At 43.2% G+C, this 19736-nt stretch overlaps 1 long non-coding RNA gene across 1 annotated transcript in view; it reads right to left on the bottom strand.

Moving 5' to 3' along the window:
* Positions 1–19736, bottom strand: part of LOC138302201 (uncharacterized) — a 103066-nt gene that overhangs the window by 42573 nt on the left and 40757 nt on the right. The window contains exons 2-3 of the long non-coding RNA XR_011205336.1: positions 9605–9803; positions 6832–6933 (exon numbers count right to left, since the gene is read on the bottom strand). This is a non-coding gene — a long non-coding RNA (uncharacterized lncRNA). The remainder of the gene's footprint in view (positions 1–6831; positions 6934–9604; positions 9804–19736) is intronic.

The following is a 19736-nucleotide window of genomic DNA, read 5'->3' as shown; positions in this document are numbered from 1 at the left end:
ATTGTGTTCTCTGTTAATAGTTCTTTCCCAAATAGAAGCATGCTGGTGGTTACATGCAGGTAAGTTAACTTTATGTTAAAAATATAATATTATGTGATCAACATCTAGACAGGTGCTCCGGGCTACCTAATTGTACTTGTTTTTGGCGCTTGCTTGGGTTAATTAAGAAGTAATGCAGAGACTCCTCCTGTGCCCTATTTAAGAAAGATAGTCATCGTTAATATATTAGTATTAGTGAGTTTGCATGTTCTCTCACCTCTCTGTGCCTTTATTTTTTGTAGCTCATACAGTGCCAACTGCCAAGCAATTTCCCAGTGATGTGTAATAGCTTTGCATGATTCCAATCTATGCATTGAGAGATTGAGAATGAGATGAGAACTGTAGAAATCATGCATTGCACTTTATTAGTAATTCCAAAATTTAGTTTAGGAAATATGGAATAGGGTTAGGAAATTTGGAGTAGGATAGTCCATGATATTAGTATTATTATTGTACAGACGCTCTGAACCTCTAATGTAGAAATGTTACTGTGTTTGCTTTTCATTAAAAACAAAAAATATTCTTGGAGAGATTATTTATTAACAGTACCACTAATCTTTTCTATTTTATTTTCTCACATCATCCAGAGGCAGGAAGAGGGCTGGTGGTGATGAGGCAGGCGAGGCAGCTGAGGGTGTTCCCTCCACAAGTGCCAGGGCAGATGGCTCTGCTGGCCCCAGTTGGTCCTCCTGTTGTTGTGAATATTAATATTTATTTCCCTAATTTTTACAGCTCTATGCTTAGAATTATTTTCTACCTTTTTACTGAGCCTGTCTCCTAATTTCTTTCCATCTCCACTTCAATTTATCTGTTTCATAAACTCTTCTTATCTCTGCATTATCCTATTTACCTATTTTCTATAGTTCAAGTTTCTTTACTCCAAACTGTCTGGATGTACTAGTCTGTCTGTAGCTTCCTTCCTTCTGCTTTATCAGTGAGCTTTCCCTCTCCCCTTATGCATCTTATCTTGTGGAATGGTGGTAAGGCTCAGAGAACACATGTATTGAAGGTTGCATGCCTATGTAAGGTATTCTACGCATGTTTTGTGAGAAGGCTTTCTTTTTCTTCGTCCAGCTCAATCATTGAAGAAATAAAAGTAGTTTTTGAACATGGTCATGTATGTGTTTGTACCCTCCAATGTTGTGCATGTATTATGAGTATACTAGCAGTCGATGATCATGCACTATGGTTGGAAGCTTGAGGAGGATGGGAAACACCCGGAACAACGACTCCGAAACCACAAAGTTGTGAAAAACCAAAGCGAAACAACGCTTTCGTTTTCTCCGACTTCATGGTTTTGGTACCTTAACCACACATGTCTGAACCACGTACATGCGTGGTTAAGGTACAGAAGAAGGTAGTCGGAGTCGATGCAGTGAAGGAGGAGGTAAGTTGGGGTGGGACTGGGGCTGGGTTTTTTTAGGGGGTGGGGTGGCGGGTTCCGGGTGATTAGGGTTTAGGGGGGTGTCAGGGTTTAGGTTTAAGGGGTGGGTTGGGGGTTGGGGTGTTTAGGTTTTAGGGGTGGGGGTGGAGACTCGGGGTATTTTTTGTTTTTGGGGTGGGGGCTGGGGGTGATTAGGGTTTGGGGGAGGGGGGTCAGGGTTTAGGTTTAAGGGGTGGGTTGGGGTGTTTAGGCTTTAGGGGAGGGGTTGGGGTTGTGGTAATTTTGGGGGTGGTGGTTGGTGTAGTTGTGGGGATGGGGGGTCGCGGTAATTTTTGGGGATGGGGGTTAGTGGGAAGCATGCTGGAACCGTGCATGCTGATCGCTAATGCCTTTACAAGGAATGCGTTTACAACAGAAAAATCGTTGTAAACGCATTCGTGGTAAAGGCATTAGTGATTAGAACGAGGTTGTTGTTCCGACCTCGTTGTTGAGCCATGGGTGCTTGAAGCACTCTTGGTTCCAACATATAACCGAGGAGGACGGCCCCATTACATTAGCCAACGAAGACCATATGTCCTTCATCGACCAATTCTTGCACCATTCTATTTCTCTAGAAAAATCAGATTCATCAAAGCTAGTTCTGCCTCTCAATTACCAATTTTTGTTTTTTTACTTGACTACCTGGCTTTAAAAAAATTGCCAACCAACAAAATGCCCATCTGATATTTTGATAAAAGAGAATCTGTAACCGAAATATAGTGATGTATTGCGGTTGTATTTTGCTATTACAAAATAACAATAGGGGAAGGCGTATGTGGCATCTAAATTGTGTAATGTTTTTTCTAGCTGCACGGCTCACCAGTGCCGGGGCCAGCGCCTACGCCAATGCGGCTGTGGAAGCAGATGAGGGTGGAGTCTCTGTGGCGGCAGTGGCGGGTGGTGGTAAGTCCTAAGGCTTGCTCATTGACAATTAGTAATATAGTCATTACAAGGGTGTACTAGTGTTGTTGACCCTGTTTTTGCAGATGCAGCAGGAGTAAACTAAGTATTGGCTTCTTCTATCTGCAACTCAGCAGACTGAGGTTTATAAAATGAACTTGAACTATAATGTGTTTTGGAAAATTGAAAGAAGGATGCAAGTAGAATGGATGGGTGAAAAATAATATGAGTGAAAGGACATGTGTGTGGATGAAAGGGTGCATAATAATAATCATGTAGGTGGGTGATGAGGAGGATGATAGGATGCATGGGTGAGTGAAGGCTGAATGAAAGGGTATATGGGTGAAGGATGCCAGCCCAGGTGGGTGAAAGGGTATGGGTGAAAGGATTCCATGCCTGGATGGGTGAAGAGACTCCTCTGGCGGGTTTGATCTGTTGGATGGGTGAATGGGTGAAAGGATGCAAGGGTGGTCATTGGCTAAATGGATGTTGGTGAAAGGTTAGTAGAGAGCCATATTTGGAATTTGGATGGTTTTAAATGGCGAAGTATTGGATGAGAGAATGTAAGGCTTAGCTTAAATGGTGTAAGCCAAGGGTGAAGAATGAGTACTAGAAGAACACATTTGAAATGATGAATAGATAAATGCTTGCAATGAAGAGACAAGGGAGCTCTTATGGATGGGGGCATTCTTTTCATCTACGTTACTTGCCTCAAATGGTTTTTATTAAAGGTTTGATACAAAGATTTGGATGGTATTTCTGAATATTCCCTTGACTCACAGGATTTTTCAAGCGAGGCAGGTAATATGTATCCCAGCATCCATTTACCATCGCCTTCCTCCCTCGTTATGGCCTTTCACCAGTGCCACCCATGATGACCTAACAGTTGCATGGTTCAATTTGGCAGAATCAGCAATGCAATGTTGGCTGTGCAATGTGCATCTGTCAGCTTAAGTTAAGTTAATGTGTCAAACACTTTTCAATGCATAGCAATTCACAAACAAGGTGTGTTTCCCTTTCCTCCCAGTCCCCACTGTGTCAGTTACTTCCTATTACTTCACTCCTTTAATCTTTCTTAAGTTCTGTCTCAGACTTCCGAATTATTTGAAAAATCCAATATTTGCTTGCAACACATTTTTCAGTGACGAATATAATTCATTATAGGTTCCATAATTGATTTACTACTGTTCTAATTTTTCCCTTTCAACATTTGCCAACCACAGAGGTTACACTAGCCAAACCTTAGGCATATGATGAAGATGATGAGGAATTGATTGACCTGTAAAATGTGTACTCTGCCTACTCATCCTAATTCCCTCTACCTTACCCTTCAGTTGACTACTTTAAGAAGATTCCTTTCCTTACTGCAAAGCAAATGCATTATTTTGGAAAAAAATAGTTATTACAAAGTGTGGTGGAGGAGGGGCATGAGGACAGTGAGTAAAGTGCCTTGATTTTCCTGAATGGGATAGTCGGTGGCAATGTGAATGTGCCAAATACAATCTACATCCCATTCCTTAATCCTTTCCCTGTACTGCAGTGCATTGGTTTTCCCACCGCCTACTTATGGCAGACAGGATGTCTGCATGACTGATTATATTATACTATGTGGCGTGTTTCATTCTTAGTATTCATCGGCCTTGTAGTCCAGGTACAAAGAAGAACAGGGCTAGTGAATAAAAAGAAATTGTAGTACAGCTACACCAGCTGCAGACAGTAACGAGTATGACTAGGGCACCAGCTGAGCTAGCAATACCACCATTAATTAAGCACAACACAAGAGAGCAGAATACTTGTACTCCATAATGCATATGATGGCTGTGACAGTTATCACCTTAAAATTGAATGTCCTGAGGTTACCACCAAATGTACTGCTACTGTGCCAATACACTACATGATTTTAAAGAAGTGTTTTGCTCAGAGCGCTGTTTGCAATTTCTCTTTTTTCATTCATGATATAGCTATTCCTGCTGGACCACCATGACTGTAGCATATAGCAGCCCATCTGCGGCAGACAAATCTGGAGGCCATACGGGCCGAGTACCAGTGGCTGGTGATCCTTGATGAAGAGGAGGTTGAGGCGGCAGCAGTTGATGCCAGTACTAAGGGTCCCAGCCAGGCCCCAGCACCTCCAGCTGCCCCACCTCAGAGACCATGTTCCAACGCCGCATACTTCGGAGGCTGGCACAGTTAGAGGCCCACCAGACACGTGTGGAGGGGCTCCTCAGAAGAATCCTGGCCCACCTTTAGTGCCCTCGTCTGCCCCTTTTTTAACCTTTGATTTTGGTGGGTGGGACTTCTCGTGGGTGGAGAGGGTGGTAATGGGTTTTTGCATTTTTATATCTAAAAAATGTTCAGTCGCCTACGTTTGCAAAATAGTACATATTAATCTTGGGGTGAAACTAAAACACTCAGGGGCATATTTATACTTTTTGGTTTAAAACTGCACTAACACAGTTTTGCATCAAAAAGTTTTGCACCGGCTTGCAACATTCTTGAGCGCCAGCTGGGCACCATATTTATGGAATGGTGGAAGCCGACGCAAAGAATAGGCTAGTGTAAAAAAAATGACGCTAGCCGGGTGGGGGTGGCACTATAGGAAAAGGGGGTATTGCACAAAAAAATTACGTTAGGCAGGTTAGAGTAAACAAAAATGATTCTAACCAGCCTAGCGTCATTTTCAGACGCAAAACCATCCATATCACATGACTCCTGTCTTAGAAAAGACAGGAGTCATGCCCACCACTCCAATGGCCAGCACAGGGGACCAGGGTCCCTGGGCATGGCCATTGCACCCAATGCCATGTAGGGGAGTTCATTTCAGGGTCCCAATGGCACTTAAAAAAATATATTTACCTGTACTTACCTATACTTACCTGGGATGGGGTAACCCATCCTCCGCTGTCCATCTGGTGTGGGTGGGGGTGTCCTCGGTCCTGGGAAGGGCACCTGTGGGATGATTCCATGGTGTCCCACCATGGAAATAGGCTCACAGGTCCCCTAACACCTGTCCTGACCCTGGCATTAAATAATGGTGCAAAGCAAGCTTTGCACCATTATTTGACCCTTCCTCCCCCCATGCGTGATTTTAGCACAAGAATAAATATGGCTCTTAGGCCATAGAGTCATTTTTTGCACAGGAACGCCTACCTTGCATCTCATTGATGCAAGGTAGGTTTACACGTCCAAAAAATGACTTTAACTCCATAACTTTGGCGCCAAATGGGTCTGGTGCCAAAGTATAAATATGGAGTTAATTTTGCATTGAATTTGCGTAAAAAATTACGCAAATTTGGCGCAAAACAAGCATAAATATGCCCCTCAGTTCTAAAAAGAATATTGAAAGAAAAATGATACTAGTCTGTATTGCCAAATCGGGTGGTGCATCTGCAGTCTTCTTGGATTGCCCTGTCAATCTTCTTGGGTGCCTGCCTGAAGTGGTGCGATAAGGTAAGCATAAGTGTTATGATTCAGGAGAAGAGAAGGCCTGTGGATTGTAAAGCAGAAACGATTATCGTGATATTGTAGAATCAAGAAGGATGGAATGGAAGGTAAGCTTCATGAGGAGTAGTGTACCAAGAAGACTCAGAGGTGGCAGAGCAAGAGAAAAGACCTTTGCGATCATCTACCAACAATCACAGACAAGTGTCAACTTGTATCGGGATGATAAAACTCGCAACTGTCATGCTGATCATAACATTGAGCCTAGAGCACCTCATAAAATGACAGTATCAACCACCACATGTCTGTCTCCTCCAGTTTCCTACACATAGTTTCAGGTTTGAGCCAGCCAGCATATACACACAGCAGCATTGCATTTCCCAAATCAAGTAATTGATGCACCTCTCACCACCAGTCCACTGATTGGAGGAGGCCTCTTAGACTCATCCTCACATCACCCATGTTGATTTATATGAAGTTGATAACCTTCTTCTTCTGGCAGTTGTTTAAGTTGACAAATCACGCTCTGATTCTTTCCATCATCCTTCAGACTCTGATTAAAGATTATTATGTTCAACTCCATACCAACTGCTTCCGAGAGTCACAGTCTCATGACCCAATTTAGATAGAGTGAACTCTAACTATTTAACAACAAGAGAAACATTGAGTATTTTTTTTTCTGGACTAGAATTTTGTTTCTTAGCTAAATGGACTGGTCAGGTCTTCTTTGACAAATGCGAATCAGAAAGCAAAGCACTAGAAAACAAAGCAGTGTGAAAATTCTGACAAATTTCAGTAAGTGTCATTGAGGAAAGGGAAAAAAATCACCTTGAGGAAAAAAATTATCACCCAATATTATTTTTATCAATCACGACACAAACACAAGTCAGCGTAATATATTTAAACAATTTAAACACCCACTCTCACTATCTGCCGCCACTAGACATGAGTCACACAAACCATCTCAATTCTCAAAATTGAAATAAGTATCCTTCATATCAACTGTTGAGGCATTTAGTATTACTTACCTGTTCCAAATCAAGCATACTGGCACATTGCTGATCCTCTTCGATTCAGGAAACGAAACACACATTGGCCAGTAAGTTGTAAATCAAATATCTGGGGCAGTCCTGCTAGGGAACAAAAGAAAGGTTAGGCACAAAATGGAGGCAGGCATTGCCTCTCAAATCCCCTTGAAATGCTTACAGGGGCTTGGGGGGGTTCTTCAAAGTACACTGGTCCAACTACAATTTGGCCATACATGTGCCTAAAACATTTGCGGTTCAATAGTCTTTCAGACAGAAACAAATAAAATACAATAATAAGGTTCCCACAGCTAGCTACTTTATTTTCTCAAAGCAGTTCATAGCAGAATGTAGAAAGTTCTATGGTGCCCCAGGTCTAGTCAGGGAAGTAGAGTTTGGCCTCAAACCAGGTGGTTCACCCAGAATTTGGTCAACTAACGCACTACCATGACCTGAGTCTGACCAATCATCAGCCTCATCCTCCTGTTGAGCTTCAGGTATGCTGTAATTTGGTGGTTTAAAGTGTGGATTCATTTTGATCATGGTCAATCTCTCAATGTTTTGAGGCTAGAGACTAGTCCTTCTCACTGTCACAACTGCACCAACTGCACTGAACACATGCTCTGCTGAGCCCTGTCCATTGGCGCCTCTTCCCATACCAATACACCAATGGGTTTTGATCCAAATAGACCTCCGTTGGGTCGTCCAGGTAGGCCTGGACCATCTGCTCAATTGTCATTGGTGCTCCAACTTGCTCAAGCTCTTTTGCCTTTGCCTCTGCAGTGGACTTAAACCCTTCCTTTAGAAACCAATCAAATGCAGGTTTTGGGGTTGCTGCACCAGTGTTAGAAAGTTGTTCTCCCCAGTTTGGAACTTCTTTATGGTTAGTGAAAAGGAGCCAAACATTGCCATATGCTCCACTCGCTGAGCGGGGTAAGCTTGCTACAAACTATGAAACCAGAGGCCAAACAACTCATTTGAGAAAGCACCACGCAGTCCGCCTGGAGGCACACCTACCGGCCAAAAGGAAAAGCCTGCCAGTGGTGTTAGTGAAGGTGTTGAAAGCTGTGAATCTGCTCCGATAATGCTGGAAGGTGAAGGTAAAGAAGAGGGTGATATTTTTGTTACACAAATCAGCCCTGTCCCCAGCAGTGTACTAATATTGTCATCCACATTAGCAACATAGCAATAGCATGGCACAGGAACATTCAGAGTCAGAGTCACCAAGGTAAGAACCTCCAGTGGCTGCCCCTCTGAGACGCACATTGAGCCTACCCCACCTTCTAAGTCACCTGCATCAGTGGTACCAGCAAAGAAAAAAATCCAGGGTACTATTACTGCCATGTTTAGGCAGGAGTGGCAGTACGAACGCAACCTCCCAACGGCACGTTTGTACAATGGGAAGCCGTCTAAAATGTTAGCATTGGACCTCCACCCTTTTTCTTTTGTGGAAGGAGTGTGCTTTCTAGAATTTGTGATGGCTATCTGCCCGAAATGGAAGGTTCCCAGCCAGATGTATTTTGCCAGAGTTACTGTTCCAGCGCTACCTCATGATGTCCTGGAACTGGTTTGACAAGCTTTCCAGCAGAGTGCTGTCCAAACAATTCCCCTGACGACAGACATGTGGACCAGTTGCCAACCCACTGAATACATTTGCATCACTGCACACTGGATCTCTTTTGTGGGTCTTAGATGATGTCACAGCTAAATATTTCAATGGTGCTCAGAAGCATGCAACAGTAGCTATGTTTGCATGGAGAAATCCCATTTTGGATGACTTTCACAACAAGGTCTTTGACCGGCTGTGCCCCAGAGGGCTTAACATTTGATTTGTTGCCACAGACAATGTCAGTAATATAGTTAGGGCCATGTCAGATGGTAGCTATTTCAGGGTCCTGTGCTTGGCGCACTGCATAAAAATCATTGTATAGGACTTCCTCAAAAAAGAACCCCGAGTCAGTAACTTACTGTCCACATGCCGAAGAATCTGCACTCATTTTAGCCATTCTTTGAAAGCCCACAAGCTGTGGAGGATTATTCAGCCTTACAATAGAATACCAGTTAAAGCTCTCATACAGGAGTTGTCAACATGCTGGAATTCTATGTATTACATGTTACAACATCTGTTGAGCAGTACAGACTGATCAATAAATGGCATGGGCACTGCAGGGGCCCCCGTAAGAGGGCCCCACTGTGTATTTCAGTGTCTGCAATGCAGACACTGAAATACGCGACGGGTGCAAACTGCACCCGTCGCACATACCCACTCCGCCGGCTCCATTCAGAGCCGGCTTCCTCGTGGGGAGGGGTTTCCCGCTGGGCTGGCGGGCGGCCTCCTGGCGGTCGCCTGCCAGCCCAGCGGGAAAGCCTGAATGGCCTCCGCGGTCTTTCGACCGCGGAGCGGCCATATGGCGGTTCCCGCGAGGCGGGCGGCTACCGCCGCCCACCTCTATCGGAATCACCCCCTTGGTGTCTTCCAAACATTACATCTGTGCCACAATTCTTGACACATGGTACAAACAATTACTGGCCACTTTCATTTCTTTTTCAGCTGGGGATGTTTCAACCCACAAGACATGGATTGCTGAGCAAGCCAGAGACCTACAAAAAGAACGTCTGGAAATTAGAGGCCCACTCACGGCAGAAGTTCTGGGGTGCAGCCTCCCAGTTCCTCAGAGCCTGCAGACAGTGCTATTGGGTCACAGCAACCAAAATCAACACCAGCAACAACAACAGGAACATGTCTTTGCCGAAACAAAGGTCTGGGGTGACATACCAGTGGTGGGAAGCTCCTTCTTATCACTGGATGCTTTCTTGGTAGCCACTTTTTTTGGGGCCATCTTGAAGCTGTCAGTTGCCAGTAGGACATAGCTTCACAAGCTGAAGAGATGCATAAGAGTGTGGTCATGCGTCATGTCGGGCACAGGCCTTCTGTCTGGCAGTATTGTGGGTGATGTCTCTTTGTCTTCGTGCACCTAAAAGCAAACATGCAAGAAGGATCAGTGAAACGTGGCATTGTTGTTGCAGTGGCATTAGTAGTAGAAACAAACAATATCATAGAATGGTTACTTAAATAAACTTATAAATAATTATGAAATACAGTGTATCCATTCATAAAAACAACACACCGACACTACCTTTCATTATCATGTACACACACGAAGAATAAGAAAGAGAAACAAGTAGAACATACAGATTGTAACTGTTAGATTTATCTGTCTGCATCAAGTTGGCACGTGGCACTCAGGAAGGTGCTGGTGACAAATGGTATAACAATAACCTATGAATAATGTAATGTTATGTAATGTAGTGCCCATGGCAGACATGGGGCTGTTGGGGAAAATGGAGGAAATGGGAAATTCTTTTAATATATTTAAACACATTAAAAAGCAAGAAAAAAGTTTAAAAAAATACTTCAATATTTTTATTATTAGATTCATAATTAGAAACAAGGATAAATGTTTTTTTTAAATAGATTTCAATTGCTGATGTACTAGGGGAATGGGGCTAGCATGAAAAGCCACAGGGATTAAGGTGGCAAGGAGTGGTGGAGGTGACAAATGCAAACAAAACGTATATAATAAGATATAAAAAAACTGCTCATGCAGTACAGTTAATAATAAGCATTGACCTACTAGGCCTGAATAAACACACAAAATGGCCGCCAGCCACATGGTCAAACAACAACCAGCAAGGAGGCACGGCCACCACAACAAAGAAGAACACATGCAGGCCTAAGCACACTGGCTGTATACAAAAAATAGCTGCCAGCCACATAGGCAAACAACAAACAGCAAGGAGGCATGGCCACCACAATAAAGAAGAACACATGCAGGCCTAAGCACACTGGCTGTCTACACAAAATAGCCGCCAGCCACATGGTCAAACAACAACCAGCAAGGAGGCATGGCCATCACAACAAAGAAGAGCACATGCAGTCCTAAAGCGCACTGGTTGACTATACAAAATGGCCACCAGCCACATGGTCAAACAACAAACAGCAAGGAGGCATGGCCACCACAACAAAGAAGAACACATGCAAGAATACTGCCTGCCTAAACAAAATGCCCACCAGCCACATCAAACAACAAGCAGGATGAATAGAAAACAAGAAACACATATAGGTTAAGGACTATAATTTTGACTACACAAAAAGGGCCCCTGACCACATGGCCTAGGGAACAAAGACAAATGGTGGCCTATGACAAACACTCTCATGCACTGGACAAAGAAAGCATTGGTACAAAAGAAAAAACAGCATTACATTAGAATTAGTAATTCCCAAAACTACAATTAAAGGGGATAACAATTTTACAACAACAACACACATCATAGAAAGGCATCAACTACTATAACCCCACCATACACTGGTGGCAGAAAATAAAATGTGAAATACCGCCAAACAACATTTTGTTATCTTTATTTCCAATGACATTTATGGGGTTTCAGTTCCACAGGCATCACAAACAGTGATTTTTTCATCATGCACCCTTGACTAGTACTGGGCCTACAACTGGAAGGCCTATTCCATTAGCAGGCTACGCCACTGAACATTAACACTCAATTTAATTACTATTGCAAATTTGCAAAACAAAACATGGAGAAAATGTAGTGAACTGTTAAACATTTTTCCTTTGTAGAACAAAAAATACAAGTAAAACTATAACTAGACCCCAAATGCAGTCCACCCACCACAATACATTTAAAAAATCTAAGAAAAATACAGATAAATCCTGGTGCATGTCTCCTAGCAAACAAACAAGTTATAGAACATCTTTATACGAGTGTTTTTTAACCTACTTGTGAAATCTCAAATACAACAAAGTCCTTAAATCTAATGATATATCCTAGAGACAAAGAAAGTGATCCTTCCAGCTGAAAATCCAAATGGAAAGTGACCAGGAGAAGGACAAAGCAGTGGGAGAATCCTGCTGGACAGTAACAGGAAGTTGGAGTCTCTGGGGCAATTCCTGTGGTTGGAAACAAAATAAAATAAATAGTCCTTGCACAACAATATCTACGCAAACGGTCAATTAGAGAAGATTTTTCACTCAAATTTGTAGATTTTAGCTGCTTCAGCTTTGCTAGGTTGCAGCAGCAGTCGATCGCCCTCACTCGCGCTCTCCTACGTCAAAAAAGATGGCACCAACTCTTGTGAGCAGGCAAAAAATCTTGTTTGTGCTTGCAAGAGAGTGGAAGTCTTTTGTCTCCCTAGTAGCACGTGCAAAATGGCAGAAAAGTGCGCGCCAACGGGGAAAAACAGAAAAAAACTTTGTTGCGGAGTGCAGAGTCTATCAGTAACTCCGTGTTCTCTGCGGAATGCAGAGTTGCCGAATTCCGCAAATGTATCTGTTGGATTGGCAGTTGTATGTGTTGTTAAAATGTTGTTGATAATAAACATGAGTATTTCTAATAAAGCTGACACTACTTACACGCCTTCTTCAATATTAGAGGTTACTACATTGTCTGAGTTAAACAATTTCAATAAAGATGAGAGTTACTTACACTTAGACAGCTCACAAGGGGTTCTTTCTTCTAATGTTTACTATTGTTTTCTGTATGAATATGTTGAGACCACGGATGCGTGAGGATGTTATGTGTGTACACAAATTCCTTCCTCTGTACAAGAAGGGATTACATATCATAGCTCAACACTAACATATGGGATCAGTTGTAGTCTTTTGTTCACAAGGCTTTATAATCAGGAATATATATTCAGCATTTGTATTCAAATTTTGATCCGGTCTTTTCTTTTGTTCCTATTAACCAACACTTGAGTAGTATTTCTAATGCTAGAAACATAGACATTGTAGGAGGTTTCTTTGAGCCTACTCTGATATTTGGTACAGCTTATGCACACAGGAATAATTTAACATGTATCCTTTCACCAGCTGAGAAAAGTTTACTGAATCAGGCTGATAATAGAAGAAAGGCAATGAGGGAGAAAATAGAGAAGGGCTTAATAAAACGCAATTATAAGAATGAGCATGCACATAGCGTAACTAACACGCAAGGAAAGCTTGCTTTAGATTACCAGCATGTAGGGAAGCTTTGTATTTCAAGACCTCAATCCAGAACTGATACCAAGGGGCATATTTAAGAGGTCCAGCGCCATTTGAACGCCACATCAGCATAATTTATTTAACATTAATGTGGCTTTAGAAGGCTAAAAACAGTATGCCATATTTACAAATTGGCGCAGTGCATGCATTGTGCCAATTTGTAACCCTTTGCGCTACATTATGCCTGTGCCAGGCATAATGTATGCAAAGGGGGGGGTTCCCGGGTTGGGGGTGCCAAAATAATGGCGCAAGGAAATATAAGAGATTTCTTTGCATTATTTTTTTTGCACTTTTAACACCTGCTCAGAGAAGGCATTAAAAGGGGGCATGCCATAGAATACAATGGGCCCCTGTGTACTCTGCAGGAGTAGCACCAACATTTTGGCGCTACTCCAGAGTACATCAATAGCGCAAATAAAAAACAGATGCTATTGCCCCCTACCCTGTGCCATGGTGCGCCATATTTTGATACGGCGCACACATGGGGAGGTAGGGGGCGCTAAGGGGTGCAAGTACAGTGGCACTGCACTATGTGCAGCACCACTTTTCTTGAATATGCCCCTAAGTTTGTGGGAATGAGTGAATGCAGACATGTATTTCTTTTTAGGAATTTTTAAGACTTTAGGCTAAATGGACAAGATCCTGTGTTTCCTGGTGTATATTATATTTGTGGGCAAAATGCCTTTTATCGTCTCCCTCGGGGATGGTATGGACTTGTTATGTGGGAGTGGTTATCCCTAAAATGTACCAGATTGACAACATAAATGATACTAATGACAAATCAAGTCCAAGAACAAAAAGGGCAATCTATTCAGAAATAATTGGAGATATATTTGGAGCAATTATTCCTTCTGTAGTAGTTGTTCTGAATTACATGAAAATTAGGAAATTCTCCACCATTGTGGACAAAATGTTAACAGATTTTCCCCGAGCGATACCTCTCATGAATACAGAAATGGTTGCAGTCCGTTCATTGGTTCTTCAGAACCGTCTTGCATTAGACATCCTTTTAGCAAAAGAGGGCGGAGTCTGTCAGATGCTTAAGGTGCAACATTGTTGCACTTTCATTCCAGACAACAATAAAGAAATTAGAAGCTACATTAGAAATTTGAAAAATTTGAATTCTGACTTAAAGTACCTCAAACAACCAAATGTGTAGGAAAATATATTTAAAAGTTCTACAAAAATGGGGAATTGGTTTAGAAATCTTGGTCAGGGTGTTTTGGGAACGATACTGAAACCGCGATTAATAGTGGCTGTGTGTCTTATTTGTATAATTGGGTTTTACAAACTGTAGATATGCATACAATTGCAAAAGGCAAAAAATAAACAGAGGAGGGAAAAAGCACATATGGAAAAGATGAGAAGTAGGTACTTTTGTGATTAGAGAAATTTAGAAAATTTGTGAAAACCTAAAAGTAGACATACTAAACAAAATAAGCTTTGAGTTGTCTCATTGATGAAATGTTTTATATGACAGCACATATTGCTGTCAGAGGAGGGATTATTAGAGAGCAAACATTAATAATAAAATATGAGTGAGCAAATTGTATAAATAACGTGTACTAAAAATCTTAGTCAGAAAAAACTTGTGCTGGAAATGTAAACCGTGCATATTTGAAATGTGGTTAACATGGTGTCCGCCATCTCACGTTCTATGTAAAATAATAAATAATGTTGAAATTGTATTTTGATGAATCATAACCACTCCTACGGACAAAGATGAATTAATATTGATGAATATAACTAATGATTTGAAATTAATATTGACTGATTAAATAAGGCACTAAGGTGGTCATTACAACCTCGGCGGTCTTTATACAAGACCGCAGAGGGACCGCCGTGCGGAAGACCGCCAGTGGTGGCGGTTTGCCGCTTGGCGTATTATGACTGTTGGCTGCTCTCCGCCCTTTTTCGGACGGAGAGCCGCCAACAGCCATACTGGCGGGCGGCGGGGAAGTGGAGGTTGCTCCACCTCCACCGCCACGCCAACAGAACACCGCCCACCGAATCACGCCCTGTGATTCGGCGTAGCGGTGTTCTGTTGGCGGTGTGGTGTCGGCGGAGCAGCCCCCATGGCTCCCGTCCTTTCCCGGAGGATCGACGGACCAGGTAAGTCGATCGTCCGTTAGGGGAGGGGGTGGGTGGGTGTTGTGTGTGGTGTGCGTGCATGGGGGTGTGCGTCTGTGTATGTAGAGGGGGTGTGTGAGTGCGTGTATGTCTGTGGGTATGTCTGTATGGATGTGTGCGTGTATGTTTGAATGTGGGTGTGCATGTCTGACAGTGTGTGTGGATGTTGGCATGTATGTCGGTGTGTGTGCGTGTGTGTGTTGGTGGTGCCTGCATGCGTGTCATGTGTGTGTAAGTTATGTGATGTTGGGGGTCAGGGTGTGGAGGGGGACCCTGCCACCTTTGGGGGGTGGCAAGGGTGGTAGGGGGTGTAGGGGAGGGAGTCGGGGTGGGGGAGACCCCTATCAGTGCCAGGGAAGGAATTCCCTGGCACTGCTAGTGCTTACCGCCATGGATTTCATGGCGGTTTCAAACCCCATGAAATCCATGGCGGTCAGCCGGGTCAAAATACCGCCAGCGGTATAGTGACGTCCGTCGGGCTGGAGACCCAGGTCTCCAGCCCGGCGGGCGGAACGGAGAACCGGCGGATGACCATGGCGGTAACCGCCATGGTCATAATACAAAAAAAAAGACCGCCAGCCTGTTGGCGGCCTTACCACCGCTTCTCCGCCTTCCGCCAGGGTCATAATGACCCCCTAAATATGGTTTGGATATTAAACATTTTTATTCTTTATGTATCAGCATTAGTCAAAAGGCCTAACCTTTACTGTTTTTCCACAGGTATGGTGTTGGGATGTTACGCTGACTTTATTGAAATTCTTTTGCAAACATTGTTTATTAGCTGTTCAATTGAAAGCTCAAAGTGGATATCTACTGCTTTTTCACTCTGCTCATTCTGTACTTCCTTGTGATAACTATTGAAAGTTTTAACAATGGGTTTTAGTTTCCAGTAGGAAGTAATGTTAGTTAAAATGTCATGTTCTGTGCTGTTTTTCACAATGTTAATATTCTGTGGAAACTGCTGACTGGAGAGGAGTGTCAACATGGGCCTATCTTGAAGAAGAGTCAAGAGAAAGGTACAAACTGGAGTAGAGGTGTAATTCAGTTGGTTGCTCACTGTCACAACGCATAGTTTTCTCCAATAGTAGTTTCACTAGTGATTTTTGGGACTTTAATTTAGCAAAGTTTCAGATGATGTAGTTCAGTTGATGAGAAGTGTTGTTATATTTATAATTCTAATAGTTCAGTTACCTTAGACCCAGCTTTACTGAACTGTTGCCCTTTTCCATGTTCCTGATGCTGATCGTTGAAGACTTGCTGTTTCTGTGGTATGCTGACAAAGACTCTGCTAACTGCTGTCACTCTTACGAGAGGTATAACCCATCTGTATTTGTTTTTCTCTTATAGGTTACCCCTTAGAAATCCAATCACAATTTTACAAGTGCCAAAGATAGATGTTTTCCAAATAAATGTTTGCCTTTTTTTAATTTTTGCATGTGACAAAGCCCAGCCCCACACATGAATTTTTTATTAGAATTTGGTAGCAATGATGCCAGACCCAATAATTGAAATGTTTGTTTATTAATTGATTATGACTGATTCAACTGCACAACTAATTAAATCTGTTGCTATTACTCAAATAATTATGTTGTTATTCTGTATAACACTATTGGAGAGTTTAATGGTGATTGCTCTTATCAGACTTAGACCCTCATTATGACCATGGCGGTGTTGCACCGCCAGGGCCAACGGGGGCGGGAGCACCGCCGACAGGCCGGCGGTGCTCCCTTGGGCATTCTGACCGCGGCGCTTTGGCCGCGGTCAGAAATGGAAAACCGGCGGTCTCCCGCCGGTTTTCCGTTGCCCATTTGAATCCCCCATGGCGGCGCAGCTCGCTGCGCCGCCATGGGGGATTCTGACACCCCCTACCGCCATCCTGTTCCTGGCAGTTCGCCCGCCAGGAACAGGATGGCGGTAGGGGGGTGTCGCGGGGCCCCTGGGGGCCCTGCAGTGCCCATGCCAATGGCATGGGCACTGCAGGGGCCCCCGTAAGAGGGCCCCGCTAGTATTTCACTGTCTGCATAGCAGACAGTGAAATACGCGACGGGTGCAACAGCACCCGTCGCACCTTCCCACTCCGCCGGCTCGATTACGAGCCGGCATCCTCGTGGGAAGGGAGTTTTTCCCTGGGCTGGCGGGCGGTCTTTTGGCGACCGCCCGCCAGCCCAGGGAAAAACCTAGAATACCCTCCGCGGTCTTTCGACCGCGGAGCGGTATTTCGGAGGGGGAAGTCTGGCGGGCGGCCTCCGCCGCCCGCCAGACTTAGAATGACCCCCTAAGACTCTTCAGACGTTTTGGAAAACCTCTGTTATTCCTATATCACTATCATTTGGTTTTGTGTATTATTTACGTGGCTTTAGCATTTTTAATATCAGGGCAATAAATGTTTAAACTTTACTAAATTGGTGTGGTGATTCATCACCACATAAGTCACGGTGAGTGTAAATTACCGACTACTTATTGCAATTTGTTGTTGTTTATGGCTATTGGTTCTTATTGTTGGATTTGATGATCTTATTATTCCTTCTGAGTCAAAAGATTTGAGTTGTTCTCTGAGGGTAGTAGATGTAACTGCCCTATTATGTGTCACCTATGCCTAATTTAGGAGGTCACACGCCCACACTGCCTATTGTCAACAAGACTGATACAATACGTCTGTGGTGCTCAATGTGATGGTACTGTTAATCACTTCAGTGGGGATGATCAAATATATCTAGTTCACTCAGTGTATCAGACTGCCTATTGTCAGCAGGACTGAAAAAATATGTCAGGAGAGCTCAGTGTACCAGGACTGCCTACTATCAGCAGGACAGATAACATATTTGAGCTATTAAATGCCTTGTTTACCTATTGTCTACAGGACTGATAAAATATATCTAGGACGCTCACTGTCCCAGGACTGCTCATTGTCCGCAGGACAGATACAATAGGTCTGGGTTGCTCAATGTCCCAGAACTTATCATAGTGTCAGCGGGGATGGTAAAAGATATCTAGGCTGCTCAAAGTACCATTACTGCTTATCGTCAAAGCACAACTGATAAAATGTAGCTAGGCTGCTCAATGTACCAGGATGGCCTATTGTGTCAGCAGGACTGATAAAATATGACTGGGCTGCTCAATGTACCAGGACTGCCTATTTTGTCAATAGTACTGACAAAATATGTCTAGAGTGTTCAGTGTATCAGGACTCCTCAATGTGTCAGCGGGGATGTTAACATATATCCAGGCCAACCAATGTACCAGGACTACCTATTGTGTAAGATATACTGATAAAATATCTCTGTGCCACGCAGTGTACCATAGCTGCCTGTTGTCACCGGGCAGATACAATGCGTCTGGGCTGTTCACTGTGTTTTTCTCTTTCATCATGTCACTGGGGGTGATAAAGTATACTTAGGCTGCTCAGTGTACCAGGACTTCTTACTGTCAACAGAACTGATCAAATATGTCTGGGCTCCTTAATGTACCAGGACTCCCTATTGTATCAGCAGGACTGATAAAATATGCCTTGGCTGCTCAATGTACAGGAATGTCTGTTGTGTCAAGCGGACTCACACAATATGTTGAGGCTGCTCAATGTGGCTATATTGCTCATGGTTTACGCCTGGATGATAAAATATCTCCATGGTGCTCAATATCCCAGAACTGTCTATTGTGTCAACAGGGCAGATAAAATATGTGTGGACTTCTCAATGTACTAGAACTGCCAATTTTGTCAGCAGTACTGACAAACTATGCCTGAGCTGTTCCGTGTAGCAGAACTGCTCATGGTGTCAGTGGGGATGTTAAAATATAAAACATTGGGACTGCTTATAATGTAAGAATGACTAACATAGTATGTATATATGAGCTGCTCAGTGGACCAGGGCTGACTACTGTCAGATGGATGGATGAAATATGCCTTGGCAGTTTGATGTACCAGGACTGCCTATTGTGTCAGAGGGGTTATATCTATGCTGCTCAAGGTACCAGGACTGCCTATTGTCAGCAGGACTGACAAAATATATCTAGGCTCCTCAATGTAACATAACTACTCATGGAATTAGCAGGGCTAATAAAGTATGGTTGGGCTCTTCAGTGTGCTAGTACTGCCTTTTGTCAGCAGGACTGATATAATAGGTCCCGCGTGCTCAATGTGGTGGTACTGCTCATGGTGTCAGCGTGGATGATAAAATATATCTTGGCTGATCAGTGTATCAGACTGCCTAGTGTCATCAAGACTTATAAACTATATCTGCCTGTTAAACGTACCAGGGCTCCTGGTTTTATGTGCCAGTGTCACCCACCTCAATGGGGCTGCTTGGTTTTTGCCAGAGCATGTAAACATTTAACTTGCATGCTTACAGGACTGGATTATCTAATATTGATCAGTGTTCTCAATGTTTCCTATTATATGTGTGAGTTGCTCATGGAAACCAGCTGTTTTCTTTGCGTTTTGGTACTTGTAGCATAAATTCATAACATGATAAACAAGAATACAAATACCAGATGGCAAGATAAAAGCTTGAGTCTAGATTAGCTACTCACACATGAAATTACAAGACCTGAGAGTTCTTGTTACATGTAAACCATTTTAGTCAGTTATGCTGCTTCTGGTAGGGAGTCACCAGTGGAAAATAAGGGACAAGTACAAAAAGACTAATCACAAAAAGTAGCTGCAAATTGTCTTTAATTTTGTGATGCAACCTATGTACTAATGGGTTTATCAAAAAATGT

This window comes from Pleurodeles waltl, chromosome 6 (assembly GCF_031143425.1).
Source record: "Pleurodeles waltl isolate 20211129_DDA chromosome 6, aPleWal1.hap1.20221129, whole genome shotgun sequence".
In the NCBI taxonomy this organism is placed as follows: Eukaryota; Metazoa; Chordata; class Amphibia; order Caudata; family Salamandridae; genus Pleurodeles; species Pleurodeles waltl.
This window is presented reverse-complemented; position numbering and strand designations above follow the sequence as displayed.